We start from the raw sequence: 19,662 nt of genomic DNA, 5'->3' as shown, positions 1-19,662 counted from the left end.
GCACCGGGAGCCCGACGTGGGATTCGATCCCGGGTCTCCAGGATCGCGCCCTGGGCCAAAGGCAGGCGCCAAACCGCTGCGCCACCCAGGGATCCCAAGGAATTTTTTTTTAATTTTTTTTAATTTTTATTTATTTATGATAGTTACAGAGAGAGAGAGAGGCAGAGACACAGGCAGAGGGAGAAGCAAGCTCCATGCACTGGGAGCCCGACGTGGGATTCGATCCCGGGTCTCCAGGATCGCGCCCTGGGCCAAAGGCAGGCGCCAAACCGCTGCGCCACCCAGGGATCCCTCTCTTAAGGAATTTTTGTATCAGGCTACCCTACAGTCTGGAGAATTGATTGGAGCAAATTACCACCGGAATCATTTTCAAGGATGCTTTTCTGCAGAAAGTCAGACTTTATCTCAGCCCTGATGGATGGATTCGCAGTTCCTCTCAGCTCTGTGAGGCTAACGCGGATCAGAGAGAGGAGCTCGATGCTGGGGGCGCTCAGGAAATTAACTGGATAACGGGATTCAAAGTGCACTCAGAAGTTGAGTTATGGGAACTACTACCGATGCCAGCCAGGCCCAGGTCCTCGATCTTGCAGCCCTGGCCAACAAGCCTTGGAGCCAGACCATAAGTAGAAACCCCTAGTTTTAGCCAGGAGACACCCCCAGTTTCAACAGGTGCTCTGGTGAGCGCCAGTTCCACAAATTTGCCTCCAATTGCAGAAATCTGTCCCTAGTCTTTATGAGTGTGACCATTCGTGTCTCTAGTATGAGACAGCGTGTCCTAATTACTCTGGGACGGACGCAGGGGACAGAAGTGGATGTTCACGGATGCACACACGCATGGGCACACACGCATGCGCCCGTGAATGCATGCCTACACACTCGGAGTTACAAATGCCCAACTGCGTCTTCGCCAGCGGAAGGGCGGAATCTTTTGCCAGCTGCATCTATAGAGAGAATGCTCCTCTGAGCATTTTCAGCAATTCGGGTGAGAAAAGACGGTAGGGTTAGGCTGATGGAATATTCCAGTAGCTGAGTGGGTGCTCTATCCTCCATCTGAGTAGAGACTCTGAAGGAGGGACCTTGGTTTGACCCTGCTACCAGGTAGAGCTGGTGTCAAGGGAACGTAGGGCGGAAGAGGATGAAGGTTGACAGGCCTGGGCCCACCTGGACCATCGGTCTCCACCACGAGGCGCGAGGATTTTGCAAAGTTACTTCATCTCGATGTAAATTCCTTCCACCCTAGATTGTTGATTCCCTTATCGTAACTAGGCCAACGCCACCTGCCCTCTTCCCATGTAATTTTGAGAGCACAAGAAACACCGTGTTGGAGGACACCGTGGAGATTTAGAAGGTCTGTGGGAACACGTGTTATTATCCTTGAGTTGGTCCAGTATCATTAATAGGAGATTTGGAAATTGTTCACAGGCATCTGTCCCTGCACACACGGAGGTGTGAATTAGTGTAATGGACGTGACTATTATTGTGGCACCCAAGGGGACACTAGGGTGAAGCCTGTGTACAAATAGTGAAATGCTACGGACTCTCATTTTTATTTTATTTTATTTTATTTTATTTTATTTTATTTTATTTTATTTATTTTATTTTATTTATTTTATCATTTTATTTTATTTTATTATTTATTTTTTTTTTCTTTTTCTCTTTCTTTTTCTTTTATTTTTTTGACTGTCATTATTTCAAATGAGAAAAAATAATGCAACTAGAAGGGGGTCACTAGATTTCAAAGCGTACAATCCCTTCGCTGTACAGATGAGGAGACAACCAGGAGAGCCATCTCCCTGGGGTTTACCCAACAAACCTTGTGGGAGCTGCGCGGGGTGCTAGGGTATCCACCCAGGGCTGCCCACCTAACGGCCACTCCCATTTGCATGGTCCCCTCTGCCCGGATCGTGCTTCTGTGCACACGGCCTCACTCAGCCCTCACGATGGCCTTGGTCCCGGCTACGACAATCCTGAGGCGGGGAGGGCACGGGGGCACCTGACAGGCCGTGGCCCCTGGGGGTTAGCGGGCTGGGGAGTTTCCCGGGGTGCAGATTGCAAAGTGTGCGGGTTCCAATGCTTTTAGTAGTATAAGCAAAAGACCAAGCAATTGCAAGACAGACTTGTGGACACCATTTTAAAATATCTTCCTTCAAAATATTGAAAATCCCAACTGTTTCGGAAAATCTTCCAGATGAGCAAGTTAAGTTGAGATTATAAATATTATAGAGAAAGAGGCGCTTTTTTTTTTTTTTTGAGAAAGAGATTTTTAACCTGGCTCTACGCACCTGTTTTCAAGAGATTAGAGGCTCTCTCAAATGATGTGTGTGTGTGTGTGTGTGTGTGCGTGTGTGTGTTTGCAGAGAACGATCCGTGGCTGGTAAGATGTCAAACCATCCTGATACAAGGGATTTCTTGGGTTAGAAACAGAGCTAGTAGTGAAGATCGTCTAACCTTCTTATAGAGTGCCTAATTTGTGTTGCAAAAAAATAAAACCAGCAAAACCTTTGCAGAGAAGGTCGGCCTCTGTGAGGGAGGGAGCCGCCTGCGAGCCCCTCAGGACAACTGGTCTCCCCTCCCGCCCCTGCAGTTGGTTGCTTTCTGCCCTTTTCCTGCAGGGACAAGGTTTCCTTTATGACGGTTCTGGAGCCGGCGACAGTCTGGAGCTTGGAATGTCCAAGTGACTGAGCTTCATCACTTTCTTTAGTACTCGGTTCTCCCGCCTGGGGTAGCACGTGGGGAGAGCGCTCGCCGGAATCTGAGAGTTGCCTTCCTCAGGTTTAGCAACAGCTTGAAGAAGTCCCGGGGGTCTGTCACTCACCCCCCCCCCCTTCCACGGCGGGTGGCTCTGAACCAGGATCACGTGCATGGGGACGTGTGTGGGTGCATGCACTGGGGGACCCCGTGGCCACTACAGAGAAATAGCACCACTGCTTAGTCAGTTTGCGCTGCAGTAACAAAAACCCCAAACCCTGGGCAGCTTAGAAAACAACAGGAGTTTGCTTCCTGTGGTTCTGGTGCCTGGAAGTGTAGGTTCACGGTGCAGACAGACTCAGGGGCTGAGGAGACCCTTTCTCGCCAGGTCCTCATACGGCGGGAGGCAGAAGGGAGCCCCAGGGGTCTCTCTCTCTTTTTTTTTAAGATTTTATTTATTCATGAGAGACACAGAGAGAGAGAGAGAGAGGCAGAGACACAGGCAGAGAGAGAAACAGGGTCCACACAGGGAACCCAACGTGGGACTCGATCCCGGGACCCCAGGGTCACACCCTGGGCCTAAAGCAGACACTTAACCACTGAGCCACCCGGGGATCCCCAGGGGTCTCCTTTATAAAAGCACCAACCTCGTTCATGAGGCCTTCACCCCCGTGACCTGTTCACTCCCCAAAGCCCCCACCTCCTGCTCCCATCCCCTTGGGAATCACCATTTCACCAGATGAACTTGGGCGAGGGAGGGGGGGCGCAACCATTCAGTCCACAGCAGCTACCAGGAGAGCATCGAGGCCAAGGAAGAACAAGAGGCCAGCCCGGGGGGGACACCAACCCCAGCCTCCCCCACCTCAAAGCCCACTTACAACACGGACACTTACATACTTATAAGAGGGTCGGTTTTTATTTTCGGGTGTTTTCCCCTCTTCCTGTGATTCTTTCCCCTCTCCGTGGGGGTCCACTGTCCCCTGCAAGCTCACTACATCTCGGTCATTTTGCTGTGAGTCCCTTGCATCTGCTGGTCCCGGCATCCCCGCAGCACCTGCCCTCCCGGACCTGGAGCTGCAGCGTCTCCCCGCCGCTCGGGGCACCTGCCACCCCTGGGGCCCTGGCCCGTGCGCCCCTCTGCACAGGCGCAGCCCGAGCCCACGGTGTTGAGACCCTCGCCGGCCCTGAGGCCGGGATGTCCCTTCCCGCGGCTCTGGCCTCTTGGGTACAGTCGCTGGTTATCTGTCTGGAGTCGGAAGGCGGAGTCCCAGCCAGTGGCTCCCAGGCTCTGTGAGGTTAGATCCCCCCTGAGAGGGACACTAAGCTGGTTCTCTTTGGAGTATTGCCGCTCTTCCCTGAGACCTGTTTTATTTTTGGAAATGTGAGCCTGCATCACCTGTTCTCCCCAGGACGCTACTCCAATCGCTTTCAGGTCGGTTCATTTTTAGATTTTTTTCTTTCCTCCCCTGTTAATAGTAAGTGCTCTTGCGACTTTTGCAGGAGTTTCTGTCTTCGTCTGTGCTTCTCTGCCTTTCGCCCGAATGTGATTTTGCCAAAATTTCTCCAACACGCCACTCACTCAACAGTTTATGAAATTTTTCACTAAGCAGATAATAATTATGCGAAATTACAAAAAAAAACGAAGTTTCTGGACAACTCCCTCAGCAGAATATTTCTAAAGCTAACTCGCATCCACAGATGTATTGATCATTTGTTTTCTTTTTTCTTTTTAAAGGTTTTATTTATTTATTCATAGAGACACACACAGAGAGAGAGAGGCAGAGACACAGGCAGAGGGAGAAGCAGGCACCATGGAGGGAGCCTGACGTGGGACTCGATCCCGGGACCAGGTGCTAAACGGCTGCACCACCGGGGCTGCCCTGATCATTTTTTTTTTCAATGAGTCTTAGAATCCTGAAACGGTATTTAGACCACATTATTTAGACGAGTCATATAATTTTATAAAACTCACCAGCTTGGCCTTACAAACGTTTGTACTTAAAATTTTGCATGGAGGTATCTGCAGATTCAGGTGCCGCCGTAAGGCATGGCCTAGAGAGGGGCCCTCTGTACCTGCCTCAGCTTCTGGCATCAGTAATAACTTGCAAGCTGTGGTGCAACATCACAAAGTGGGTGTTGACGTGGGTGCCCTCCCTGACCTTGCAGGGACTTCTCAAGTGTTTTTTTGCTCTCAACTGTGCGTGTTGATGAAGTCCCCTGCGAAACGCACCGCGTGTCGCAGGTGAGAAACAACGATTCCAACACCGCAGACATCCCCGGCATTGCCCGTCGACGCCACACTCACCTCCTGTTTTAAGAAGCACCCGAGCCTTGTTTTCATCAGGTACGGTGAGGCTTACAGACGTGGAAATGATGGTCGTGATGGAAGACGTGCATCCTCCCAGATGTCTGAAAACAGGAGGCCCACCCAGGGCCATGCTGGGCGGCCCCTGGGCTGAGTCAGCAGGCAGAGGAGCAGGAGTGGGAGCAAGGGCCTACGGGAAGGAACAGGTGAGGAAGGGGAAGCAGGTATAGGACAGGCTAGTTAGAATAATGCCAGTGGGCTCGATTGGGGCCGGTGGAGGGTGGCCCGGAGTGTGAGACCCCGATTAGGGAAGTAGCTGGGGCTGTGGGGCCCTGGATTGGTTGTCTTGCTTTCAAGCAAGATATTTGGTAGCAATTTGCTTGCCCTGGGAGAGCCAATCTCTCCGGAGTCAGCAAGGCCTCCACATGTCAAAACATCAGAAAATACAGAAAATAAAAAGTCATAGTTAACAACCAGCTCCTTTCTTGTCTCTCTCCCCTTAAACTCTGGCAACTGCCAAGCTATCATACTTTTCTGAAACTCGGCCTTTCAAAATGTCACATAAACGGCACCACACAGTATGTGATCTTTTGGGATTGGCTTCTCTCAGCATTTCTCCGGAGATGCATCCGAGTTGCTGTGCGTATCGGACAGGGCATTTGTTTGTATCGCTAAACCGTCGCCCAGGTTAGGGACGCATCACAGTGTACTTAGGCCACTCGCCTGTTGAAGGACAGTGGGGCGGGTTCCAGTTTGGGGCCCCAACACATAAAGCTGCACAGGTTTTGCACGGACCTATTTTTCATTCATCAAAACCCCAGCAAAGGCTTGTCATGACCATCGGATGGGACCGTGATTCCTGTTTCAGTGATCAAATCTTGCTTATAAGGGGAGCGCACACCCACGTGTCCGCTGTGTCGTTCCTTCTTCCTTCTGGATGCTCCTCCTTCTTTTATTATTTCCTTTCTGTTTGAAGAACTTCCTTTGGCCAGTTTCTACTGGAAGGTTTGCTGGTGACACATTCTTCTACTTTTCCCTTATCCAGGAACATTTGCACTGCCCCTCGTCATTCCTGAGGGATAATTTCACCAGATATTGAGTTTGCAATGCGCATTTTTCTTTCTGGACGTGAAAAACAAGGTGCCACCTGCTTCTGACTTCCGTGGTTCTGGACAAGACATCTGTCCTTCCTACAGGAATGCATCCTTTCTCCTGCTGTCTTCAAGATTTTTTTTTTTTTTTTTTGTCTTCGGTGTTTAAAAGTTTTAATTCGGGTGTGTGTCCCCGCATTTGTGTGTGTGTGTATGTGGGTATATATCCTATTTGAGGTTTACTCAGCTTCCTGAATCTGTAGGTTTGTGTCTTTAGCCAGATTTGGGGAGTTTTCACTTATTTTTCCTAATACCTTTCATCTCTGGTCTCTTTTGTCCTACTGGGACCTCAAGGAAACAAATGCTGGATATCCCCTTACTGACCCACAGGCAGGAGGCTCTGTTCATTGTTTTTCCATCTTCTTCATCCTTGGGGTTCAGATCGGGTGAATCCTGTTCTTCTCAATTCACTGGCTTCTTCCTCCATCCTTCCTCTCCCATGAGATCCATCTCTTGAGTTTGTTTTTGCTGTCGTCTTTTCCATATTCATCTGTCTGTTTTACGCCTTCCAGATCTTCGCCGAAATTTTCTGTTTTCTCGCCATTTACTTCAAGAGTTGAAAATCGAGGTTAAATTGGCAAGAGTGGGGATTATTATTTTTTATAATAAATTTATTTTTTTATTGGTGTTCAATTTGCCAACATACAGAATAACACCCAGTGCTGATGCCATCAAGTGCTCCCCTCAGTGCCCGTCTCCCATTCACCCCCACCCCCGCCCTCCTCCCCTTCCACCACCCATAGTTCATTTCCCAGAGTTAGGGGTCTCTCATGTTCTGTCTCCCTTTCTGATATTTCCCACACATTTCTTCTCCCTTCCCTTCTATTTCCTTTCACTATTATTTATATTCCCCAAATGAATGAGACCATATAATGTTTGTCCTTCTCCGATTGACTTACTTCCCTCAGCATAATACCCTCCAGTTCCATCCACGCTGAAGCAAATGATGGGTATTTGTCGTTTCTAATGGCTGAGGAATCTTCCATTGTATACAGAGACCACAGCTTCTCTATCCATCATCTGTCGATGGACACCGAGGCTCCTTCCACAGTTTGGCTATTGTAAGAGTGGGAATTAATACAGAGCTTGCAGAGGCTCAGAAAGAAGCAGCGGCACAATGAACAGAAGATGCGAAAGAGAGAAGTGGACGAGGGGGAAATACCGGAGAGAAACAGCGTGGCGGAGAGGAGGACCCAGGTGCCAAGGAAGACGGTGACAACAGGTGACAGCAGACCAACGGCCTTGACGGCATTCGGAGGATGCCTCCTCTTCTCTTTTACACACTTGGTATCAACAAGTCATGAAAGCAACACCTTGAACATCCGCCTCTCCTGGGCCTCACACAGAGTATGTCCCGATGTCTTCTGCAGGAGCACGGGGTTGGCCGGGGAAGGAAGGCTGCAGATCACCCAGCAGATCCGGGTTCCCTCCCAGCCTTAGTTCGCCCACCTATTTCTTCAGGGACCTGAGTTTTCTCCCTAGGCTGAATAAGTCCTGGTCCATAGGATTTTAGGAAAACCAAGACATGATTAAGTGCAGCAAGTGGTAGTAAAGTATCAGGTGATTCGTAATGCTTCTGGTGCAGGTGAGACTTGCTGGAGAGCTTCTACCTCCTTAGGTTTGCTTTCCCCTTCCAGACAGAACTAGGGGTTGGGGCGTCCAGATCCATGGCATTACCTGCCTCCACTGAGGCCCCACCCCATAGATTCCTGGTTTCTGCCTCCCTTGTTTCCTGATGGAGTCAACAGCTATTTGGTCAAATAGAAACGTAATTTCTCCCTTTTGACCCACAACTAACGTTGCTACGGTTGTTTGAATCACGCTGCTCCTTAAGGTCGGTGGTGAGAGGAGTGGCTTTCCTGATGCTATTTAAGGACTTATTTAGGTCATAAAGACTCACTTCATGAGTGCTTATACCAGGTGCCAGGAGCCATCTACATAGGGGCCTCTTCTAACCCTCACAGAAATCCTTTGGGGTAAATATTTTCATTTTTCCTACATGTCGTATATTTGCCTTACTCTTCACCTCCTATCAATCTGGGGACAGATGAAGCAGGTAGAGGTCTTACAAGCAGCAGGGGCGAAGCCAAGCTCCCAACACCATTGTTCTAGTTCCAGACCTTACACTGCCTCTCGCTCTCCTGCTGACGGCAACGTACTCAATCAGAGGAAGAATCGATGGGGAGAAATATAAAGAGAAAACGACTTCTTGAGGTTTCTAAAGATTTGAAATTATACATAAATGAAAATTTTCGCCGCCTGACAAAAAAAATGTAAATGATGGAACCGTTTTATCCTTTATGATGTTCCCATCAATTTAGAACTGAAATTGAGGTTTTGTTTCAATGGAGAAATTGTCATTACTTGTTATCTCATGGGTTTAACTCTTTCTCGCGGGTGATAGGATTTAGAGTTTCCACTGAGGAAACTTCCTACATTCCCATTAATCTCTATACATTTTGGGGAGAAAATCCCAAAGTTCAATAGCCACCATGTGCTTTCAAGTTTTACTTTATTTCAAGTCCTTGATAGTTTAAAGGTTATTTTCAGACCTCAGTACTGTGATATCATGTTTAAAGCTCACACTTACTTGGATTGTTTCAAATGGCCCTAAATCTCTTTTCCCTTCTTATCCTACTACTTACATGAAATCTTATTTTATTTTCAGCTACCCCTTTGCACAGAGTTAGTAAACACCTGTACAACAGGATTTAGTTTTCAGGGTGTTTTTTTTTGTTTGTTTGTTTGTTTGTTTGTTTGTTTTTTTCGGTAATGAGCCGACATTTAACACCAATAATCCCACATGAAATTATTCGTATTATGTGTCTCACCTATTAACTTGTTAATCTTTAATGCATAGATTATTTACATATGTATACATCTGCTGGGTTAAGTATTTTGTGAGCTGTACGTACAGAAGGCAGACTGGGTCACCATCCATGATCCCATTAGAACCCACTTGGACACACATATTAGAAGGGGGTGCTGTGGAAGCTGTGGCTAGAACATGCTCCCTACAGTGGAACCGAGGAAGGAAGATTATGTTAATATTCCTTTCTGTTCCAGTCCTGTTGCCGGTGATAGGCTATCAGTGGACTGAAATGGAAGAAAGTTTGAGAGGGATGGCAGTCCTAGCAGAGAACAAAGAGGAGGATGAACATGGCGTGTTCCGGAACAATCTACAGGAGACATGTCCTCCGCTCCCCTATGAACAGAGTTTGTTTTGGAAAAATAACAATGAAATAGAATTTACAGGAAATGACACGGGGTCTTGAATCCTAACTTGAATCCTAACTTAAACTTAGGTCTAAGTTTTAGACCTAGAGTCTAAAATGAGGACCCCATGCCATTTCAGATTCTTATTTAGAAAAGAAAGCAGTACAGTCCTCTAGATGATGGATGGGGAAGTAGAAGGATTGAAAGGGCAGGTGCCTGAGCTGACTTTTCAGAACTCAGGATGAAAGGTGAGCGAGAGGACGGGGGAGGCACTTCCATGGGGAATTTCAGGCAGGGCAGGTGGAGAAGCTAGGTGAGAGGAAAGGGGTGGGAGTGTCAGCCTAAGGCTGTCTTCTGTGACCCGTGCCGAATGGAGCTGTGGCAGGTGGCACTGCCCTCTGCCTCAGTCCACGGGGGCTGCCATCGCAGAGGGCCACTGCCTGGGGGCTTGTCAACCATGCACACTGGTTGGTCTCTCACAGTTCTGGAGGCTAGAGGTCCACGCTCAAGGCACCAGCCTCGTTGGATGCAGGCCGGAGCCCTCTTCTGGGTGTAGATGGTGGACTTGCGGGTCCTCTTGTGGCGGGAGGAGCAGGAACCTGTCTGGGGCCTGTGCCATGAGGGCACCGATTCCATTCACGAGGGCTCCACCCTCAGGATGTAGCACCTCCCTAAAGCCCCACCTCCCAGTACTCACATTGGGGGTCAGAATTTCAAGATGTGAATTGGGGGGGCACCCACATTCAGCCCACAGTGCCTCCCCCTTCCGCCCACTAGTTGATGCTGAGGTAACATCCCAAACAACACGCAGGATCAACTCTCATCGCCACTCAGCCCTGGGGCCTCCTGTCCTTCAGGTCCTTCCTACTCCCCCCTCTATTCTCAGCAACCCTCAGGGGCTCTTTCACATATTGGTTTGGCTGGAATTAAAAGGGATTATGCTTATTCTGGAAACTCTTTCTTAACAGTTCAAAAGGTTTAAGTGTGTCTTGCCACTTGAATCGTGTAAGAACTCCTTCATTCGGAATTCAACGTCTTTCTTCAAAGTTGAGTGCCTGTCATTGCTCTCATGGAGCCTCTGCTCCAATCACAAAGCGATCCTACCAAAGAGGTCTCCTACAAAAGTCTCAAAGTCACAAAGTCACAAAGGTCACAAAGTCACAAAGGTCTCCTACCAAAGAGAGCTGCTCAGGGTGCAGCGGGCGCAGAGCCGGGGTAGGAGGACCATCGCTCTTTCCAGGTGTAGATGGAACCTATGGGAAAGAACGGGGTCGCGCCGGTGTGTACAGCCTGAGCAGGTACAAAATCTAAAGGAAGGGGGGGAAGAAGGAAGCAAGATCGTTCACATTTGAAGAAGCACAGAGAGAGTCATTGACTAAAGAAGCACGATTGCAGGTGTGTGTGTGCGAATTTCTGGGACGATGGGCTTCATGAAGCCTGGCCCTCTTCAGGAGGTAATCGGCGGTCTCTGTTCTTTATTTTTCTTTCGTGTCATAACCCCAAATACAGTCTATTCCTATGTTGTTTCTCTGATTTAAATTCGTTCGTATACACAGGAAGAGAATATTAGCTTGTATAGACCCCGTTGGTTCATATCGTTTCCCCTAGCATGTTAATAACATGAAGGGATTATGGTCAGGTCACAGCAGGATTACAGATAAAGACATCAGCAATATAGAAAGACCGTAAGGGAACAAAACAGCCCTTGAGGGTAAGGAATCTGTGCCTTGGTCTCTGTTTTTCCATTATGAGATATCCCAGGAAACTCAAGGATGGACAGAGGAGCGGCGAGGAAATGTCTCCCCGTGTTCAAATACTGATGAAGAGGGCTGCCCCTGAGTGATAGTTTTCATGTTGATGGAATGGTCTCTATTAGAAGTAAATGTCTTCAAAGCCCTGCAAGTCTGAGGACCTGCGAAGACGCACAGGTGGTGGCTCTACGTGGTGATGCCCAAGGACGGGGCTAGACCTCACTTAGGATCATTGCTGCTTTAATCAGGGCTCTGGAGCTGAAGTTACCATCGGCTTAAAAGAGTTGGTGCTGACCTTCTTTTCCTCATAAGCCCTGTGTTTTGTCATCCATGATTTTGCAGAATATGACATTTTTCAGGATGCATGTAGTTTTATAGCAGGAGTACCTTACATTATTTTATGATGCTACAGGTAAACATTATTCCAACTCCCAGGGGTCTCTACTGACAGCTGTAACTTTAAATAGTTTTAATAATCTGAATTCTGAGTTAAAATTGTGGATCCCTCTGAGATGCTGTGAGGTTATATGGTGGGCATCCCTCGACTCACTTTTTTTGCCTGTAGAAAAAAGGTCAGGCCTGGGGTCAGTGAATGTGATCTCCCAGATTCACTGAGCAAAGCAGATGGGAAGGAGCCAGGAAGGGGTCAAAGTGAATGCCTGAGGTTTTGGAGTATCCAGCTGATTGCATAGACTTGGGCACATTAGAGCCTTCTCACAAAACACAGGAAAACATCTAGTCTCTTACCTTGACTCAAATGTTGCAGAGGAAGTTTTATTTTTTTTCTTTTATTAATAGCTTATTTTTAAAAATCGATAATCATCTCTAGTTCATTACTGCTTTGCTGACGTTCAAAGTAACCTTGAATGATCTCTCAGGACACCAAACACCCAGCGATCCCGACAGGCCACTTGATCTCAGGAGATACAAATCTATCACTCTGTTACAGCTGGAGATGCAGATGCCAAAGCCGTAGGAAGATGGAGATAAAGAGGCCAGGAGTCACGGACTGAATGATTGTGACCCTCTCCCCAGTGCCTACGCTGGAGCTGCTACCCCCAGCAGAGCTGCATTTGGGGATGGGATCTCCAAGGAAATAATCAGGGTTACTCAAGTTTAAATGAGGTTCTAAGGGTGGGCTGTGATCTCATAGGGTTAGTGTCCTTATATAAAGGGACCAGAACCTACTCCTTATCTCTCTCTCTTTCTCTCTCTCTCTTTCTCTGTACGTCCTGCCCACAAGCTAAGAGTCCTCACCAACCACTCAAACCAGGCCTTGATCTGGGACTTCCAGTCTCTAGGACAATGAGAAAACAATTTTATACTGTTTAAGCCAGAGAGTCTGCAGCCGAAGTAGATGAGCACCCATATGGGCCAGGGAGCAACTCAGCCTGTGATGCTGGTGAGTTGCCCAAACTATATCCCTTACTCTGGTGCAAATACCTACCTTCCTTGTAGATATCCTAATTGCAAGGCATTTGGATGATGAAATGCTACTTCAGATTCCGAAGTAGAAATGCATACTCACTAAAAATATAAATAGTGTGTTAGTTTATAATCCTGCATTGCGAAATTTCCAACCTAAGAGTTTCTTTTGAAAATTAGCCTTTTAATGGGTATAATTCAGGAGTCCGTCTTTGACCATCTACAAATCAAAGCGCGATGCCATTTCCAGATGAATATGCTGCCATGGAAACATATGTGAGGTCACCACAAGAGCTCCATTGCCATGCAATATGGGGGGTATGGGTTTACATTTCTTGAATGATAGGTAACAGCTGAACACGCTTCGAATGGAAAGAGATAATGTTGTATACATAAAATGTGAGTAGCAGGTATTCATTGTTAATTATCTCATTTTTATTTACTGATTCCTAACTTTCTGAATGGAGAAAATATCTGGACATATGGCTATTGAGCTAATGGCTTTAAAACACTAATGTAATATTGATTTAATGCAGGTTTCTCAGAGGTTAAATATCCTGTGGCTTCTGCATAAACAGCATGAAACAGAACAAAATGCAAAATGCCACTTGATAAGAATCTTAATGTCTAATTACTTAAATTCAGAGACTTTGGAAGAAGTATACACACATTTGTTAACCAGTTGTGGCAAAATGCCTTTAATACCAACTACACAAATGCAGCCGTTCTACATCCTTTATCTGCCGTCGTAGTCCCTGTATATCGGATTTCCATGCCTCAGTTGCAAACATGGCAGGTTTTTCCTCCTTTTGTTCCAATGTATTCAGAACTTTGATATTCCACATCTTGACATTTGGCCCACTGAGAAAATGTACAAAACCTCAAGACATCCACAGCCCTCACTTCAGGAGCTATTTGTATGGGCAGATGCCTAAAATGGTTGTACTAGTTGCTGTCTTAATTATCACATAGAAAAATCCTAAAACGCAAAGGAGACATTAAATCGAGCTCCTGAGTGCCCCGGGGGGTGCGGTGAAGCCTGAATCACCTTAAAAGCTTAAGTCACAGTCTGCCTCTGGTGTCTGGGGCCATGAGCAAGGCCCTTTGCTCTAAAGGAATTTATTCCCTGGATGAGCATTTAGACACAAGACAAGAACATCAGCACGATTGATCTCACCCAGGATCATTCAGGAATCAACAGAAATCTGAAGAACACTTATGTCATGTATATGCCCTTTCAAGTCACATTTTTGAAATATTCTCAAGACAATTTAATTTCCTTAAAAAGCAGTCCCTTGCTTCTTTCTATCTTTTATTTATGATTGCATCTGACAGACAGAAGCTCAGATATCAGATTATTATGTTGCAGCTTAGTTATTTGTCAAAATATATTCCTTCTTACCCTTCGTATTACCTTCAAGTTGTCTTGCATGGGTTACAAGCAAAATTAAAATATGGTGGTTCAAGAAAAGTTATAAAGACAAACATTCTCCATGAAACAAAATAATTCAATAACATATTTGGATGTGTGTGTGTGTGTGTGTGTGTGTCTGTTTGTGTACATCTATTTACGGACAGTATGTAGATCTATTTATGGACAGATCTACATGTCCTCAACTTGTAGAAAGCTGCGGCAGGAAGAGATAGAAATAGTGAGACCATTTTCTTTTTATTGCATGTTTTAAAAAAAAAGGAATATTAATATAGATGTTACCTAGAACTTGTGGTGGTGATTTCAAAATATTACAAGTATAAAATCATTATGTTGTACACCCAAAACTAATACAATGATATATTGTCAATTACATTTCAGAAAAAAAGCCAACAAAAAATGATTCAGATTATCTCCATACTGGAAACCATGTCAGATTGGTGAAAACAAGCTTAAGTGTATATTTTACTGCCAAATACCTGATGTATACTTCAAAAATACCAGCAATTTTCTAGGAAGATAGACGTTGCTTAACCATATGGTTTAATAAATATTCTGTTATTGTGAAGCAACGTTCTCCATGTTAGTTTTTGTTATTAGATCAGTCTGTTTATATACACACAAAAGCATGGGAAAGTGGAGAAAAAATCCAGGAAATTCATAGAAACTCAAAAAGAGGTGAAGTCAACAGAGTAACTTTGGCAAAACGGTGGACTGGGCAGCTCCAAACTGCCCTCCCCCACAGAGAAAAGGAGAAGCAAGCGGAAACCCAACCCACCGTGTCAGGACTCTGGAAAACAGCCAACTGTTTACTGCAATCAGGCAAATGTTGAGTCAAAGACGAGGCAACTTGAAAATGGTGGGAAAGCTTTGTGCCATTTGCAGATGCTCTAGGTGCACCTCCCTCCCTGGCTCAGAGGAAGTCTTGAGGTGCAGCCTGCATTCTTCACGTGGGATCCTGGTCTCTGGCGTCAGAGGGAGCAGAGCCTCTGCACAATGCATCATGCTTGTCTGTCCTAATCTGTCTGGGGTTACCTGAAGGATTGATGCAAGCCTTTCATTTCTGCTTCACCTAACACAGAACCCACTCGGGGCAGAAAAGTGACAGACGTTGCTCAGAAACACTGCATGGTAAAGCAAGACCTGGACCCACGTGGGGGCAAAAGATAATGGTTGAGACACACAGTTGACCTCAGAAGCCTGGAGAGAGTTTCTTGGGGGGAAATTTGGCCGTCCAAAAGCACCCATGTGTACTGGAGGAATTTAGAAAGCCACAGACAAATACCAAGGACAGGATGAGTGCTCACAAAAGAGCTGAGCAGATCCCCTGCTGATCTCTAGGCTCAGCACCAGTGACAAAGTCAATCTACAAAAAGAGGGAGAATTCTTCTGTTTGTTTTGGTTTTGTTTTGCTTAGCTTCTTGCTCTTGGAATTGAAGGTAGTCTTTATCTTAACATTACATTAGTTGAGCAAAGGGACAGCTTTCAACCGTCAGGAAGAGAAACAGCTAGGAAGAGAGTAAATTTGATTTACAGAGTCACCAGAGAATAATATTCTAGTGTCTAGTTTTCAACAACACAAAATTACAAAGCATACGGTGAAATAAGAAAATATGGCCCATGCCAAAGAGAAAGAAATGGGCAGAAACCATCCCTGAAAAAGCCGAGACATTGGAGTTACTAGGCTAAGACTTTAACTCAACTCTATTAAATATTTTCAAGAATTTAAAGAAAGCCATAGGCAAAGAAGTAAAGTAAACCAGAAAGAATGATGGATGAAAAATGGGAATATCAATAAAGAGGTAAAAATCATGAAGAGGAACCAGGTAAGAATTCAGGCACTGAAATGTACAATAATGAAAATGAACAATTTATAAGAAAATGTCAACAATTGATTTGATTAGGCTGAAGAAAGGATCAGTGAACTCAAACATTGGAAAATGGGAATTATCACGCCCGAAAAGCAGAATGAAGAAAGAACAAAGAAAGCTGAATGAACCTCAAGGGTTTTGTGGGTCGCCATCCAGCAGCCCAACCTGTGGGGGTCCCGGGAGAAGGGACAGAGAAAGAGGTAGAGAAATAATTTGAAAAAAAAAATAATGCAATTTTCCAAACTTGTTTAAGGAAATGAATCACACGTCCAAGGAGCTCAAATGAACTCCAAGCAGGATCTAAATAGAGACCTACACCAAGACACGTTGTAGACAAACTGTTGAGAGATGATGACCAAGAAAGGATCCTGATTATATGTCGGAAATTATTTTATGCCGTATGTCAACTCACTGGAATGTAAAGATTTCATTTATTTATTCATGAGACACAGAGAGAGAGACAGAGACAGAGACAGAGACAGAGAGACAGAGAGACAGGCAGAGGGAGAAGCAGGCTCGATGCAGACAGTCTGATGTGGGATTTGATCCCGTGTCTCCAGGATCACATCCTGGGCCCGAAGGCCGGCGCTAAACCCTTGAGCCACCCAGGGATCCCAACTACTTGGAATTTAAATAAACACTTACAAAGAGAAGGGTCTTGAATCCCACAAGACCAAAGTGACTAGTCCCAATGATCCTCGATGATATTAATAGTTTATTTTTCATAACAAACCACGAGGCAATGAAAGTACCGACAGGGGAAAGATAAACCTGTCGACCAAGAATTGCAAATAAAAACTGCCTTTCAGAAATTAAAGAGAAATGATGACATTCTCAAATAAGCAAAAGCTGAGGGAGTCTGTTACCTTTAGAGCTACCCCACAAGCAATGCTAACAGGAGCCCCTCGAGCTGGAAGGAAAGAAGGCTGAACAGTAATTAAATATGAGCAGTACGGCTAAATAAAGAATATTGGTGAAGGTCACCACCTAGGTAAATATAAAAAGTATAAAAAAGCTAATATTATGGCATTTTTGGTTTATAACTCCTCTTGTTCTCTGATTTAGAAGGCAAACACATGAACCAGTATACTGTTTGTTTCGATGTTAGTGGGCGCCCAATGCAGAAAGATGTAACCAGTGAAAATACTAATCTAAAGGGGGAGGAACAGAGATGTTTGAAAGTGCAGTTATATAATTTTGACAAAAAGTTGGCATTATTCAAACTAGGCCGCTATAAGGGGATCGTATGAATTGCATCCTCAAGATAACCGCTAATACACACACAGAAAAGGAAAGAAGAGATTAAAATATACACCACACACACACACACACACACACACACACATACACACAGGCATCAACTACATATGGAGAAAGGCAATAATAGAAGATAGAAAAAGAGGGAAAAGAAAAAAAAATTAAGACACAGGAAAAAAATAGCTAAATGGTACAAGTGACTTTTTGTTACCAATTATTACTTTAAAAGTAAATAAACTAAACTCTCCAAATAAGGCAGAAGTTGGAAGAGTAAGTAAAAATATCAACCTATCTCTTCTCTTGTTCCTGAGGATATTTAGATGCAAAGGCACAATGAATCTGAAAATAAAAGGATGGAGAGAGACACACTGTGCACACAGTAACCCACCCCCACACGCACACACAGAAGGGTTATATTATCAGAAGGAACAGATTTCAAGTAAAATAAATCAATACAGACATACAGAATTACGTAAATAAGTAAAAGTGTACAAGTCACAAGTGTGTTATACATCGTTAAAGGTTTCAATCCATCAAGAATATGTAACAGTGAATTACATGTGGCGAACAAGAGAGTCCCAAAAATCGCAAAGAAAAAAAAATATCCGACAGCGTTGAAGAGAGAAACAAAGAGTTTATAATAATGGTTGGATGCATCAATAGCCCGTTTTCCATATGAGTAGAGCAACCAGAGAGGTCGGTGAGGGAACGGGATGTGAACAGCCCCAGAGCACACATCTTTTCTTATTTTTTAAGACTTTATTTATTCATGAGAGACCCTGAGAGAGAGAGAGAGGCAGAGACACAGACAGAGGGAGACGCAGGCTCCATGCAGGGAGCCCGACGTGGGACTCGATCCTAGGTCTCTAGGATCAGGCCCTGGGCCGCAGGCGGCGCTAACCCACTGGGCCACCCGGGGATCCCCGAGCACACACCTTTCTAAATGCACAGGGAACGTTCACCAGAATAGACTGGGTATCTGTTAGGCTGCAAAACAAGTGCTAATCAATATTTTGTTTCTTTTTTTAAGAAATCCTACCAAATCATACCAAGTACTCTTTCCACCCCCCGTGCAAGAACACCAGAAAGGAGCAACAGAAGGAAAACTTCCGTAACTCGGTGGAAATTAAACGGCACAGAAACAACCAATCGGTCAGAGGAGAAATCACAAGGGAAATCAGAAAATACCTCGAGATGCATAGAAACAGAAAGGCAAACTTTGTGATTCAGCAAAAGCAGTGCTCAGATATGTAAATAGTCGGCAAGCCCAGGAGAGAGGCTGGGCGGTGGATCAGCAGGGACGGGTTCTGTGGATCAAAGCCACAAGCACACACCTCCATCCCTATTAGGGTGGAGGCAACAGGAAAGGGGGGGGGGGACGTGTTTGTGAGGAGCAGGAGAAAGAAGGTCCTCGTACCTTGTAAGATGTGTGGCGGCGGCGGAACATGTCTCGGAAAGTCGAGCAGAGTCACCGCACTCCAGAGGCTGGGGCAGGGGCTTCCCAGGCGGTGGGCACCCGAGGCCCAGCAGCATCACCACCCAGGCCACGTGGCGGCCAGCCCGGGGCCACTGAGGGCCAACCTGGGGCCACTGAGGGACCAGCCTGGGGACACCGAGCAACCAGCCTGGGGACACCGAGGGACCAGCCCAGGAACACCGAGGGACCAGCCCGGGGCCACCGAGGGGCCACCCCGGGGACACTGAGGGACTAGCCCGGGACCACCGAGGGACTAGCCTGGGGCCACCAAGGAACAAGCCCGGGGACACCAAGGGGCCAGTCTGGGGAAACAGAGGGACCAGCCCAGGGACACAGAGGAGCCAGCCTGGGGACACCAAGGGACCAGCCCGAGGACACAGAGGGGCCAGCCCAGGGACACTGAGGGACCAGCCTGGGGCCACCAAGGGACCAGCCTGGGGCCACCGAGCGACTAGCCCAGGGCCACTGAGGGACAGTGGGACAAGGCTCGAAGGGCCCGCGGGACAGCAGAAAATCCGCATGGACGCAAAAGGAAGCAATGGGGCCCACGGCACCTGCTGACGCGGCCTCCACCTGGTAAACCCACCGCCCTCCCGCCCCAAGCAAACACGGCGGGTCCCTTGCAGCATTTACACGGGGGGTCGTCAGTGGATTTCAAGAAGTGAACCAGCCCTGCCCCCATTTCTTGGGCCTATCATACGCTTCCTCAAGGGCTGCTGCTGCGGGGTTGGGTTTGACTGTGGTCTGTAAATCCGATGAAGGGTGTCTAACACACGCCCTGCACCTGCACCTGCACCTGCGCCTGCACCTGCACACTTAGTTGCACCAACGTTGTAACTTCTCGTGCATCACAACAGACCAATGTCAACTGTGAACAAATAGTTAGAGACCAACAGTGACATCATCAACAGTGGGCTTCCCAGTGCTAGGACAGTATCCTAACCCCTCTGGACATAACCGCCCCGGGGACCCAAGAGTTCCCCAATCCGTTGATCGGCTGCCTGGTGAACACAGCCCAGCTGCGGGAAGGGAGGCCCGGAGCATCGTGGGCTGGTGAGGGATGAGCGTGCACGCAGCTGGGGGGCTCCT

General features: G+C 46.6%; 1 long non-coding RNA gene across 1 annotated transcript; it reads left to right on the top strand.

Moving 5' to 3' along the window:
* Positions 1–12,816: 12,816 nt before the first annotated feature.
* On the top strand, positions 12,817–14,536 carry LOC111090363. The gene is made up of 2 exons (XR_005371726.1): positions 12,817–12,935; positions 14,350–14,536. It is a non-coding gene; the product is annotated as an uncharacterized LOC111090363 (long non-coding RNA).
* Positions 14,537–19,662: the final 5,126 nt, after the last annotated feature.

The sequence above is a fragment of the Canis lupus genome, chromosome 16 (genome assembly GCF_011100685.1).
Source record: "Canis lupus familiaris isolate Mischka breed German Shepherd chromosome 16, alternate assembly UU_Cfam_GSD_1.0, whole genome shotgun sequence".
NCBI lineage: Eukaryota > Metazoa > Chordata > Mammalia > Carnivora > Canidae > Canis > Canis lupus.
The sequence above is the reverse complement of the archived record's forward strand: the minus strand, read 5'-3'. Positions and strand labels throughout refer to the sequence as shown.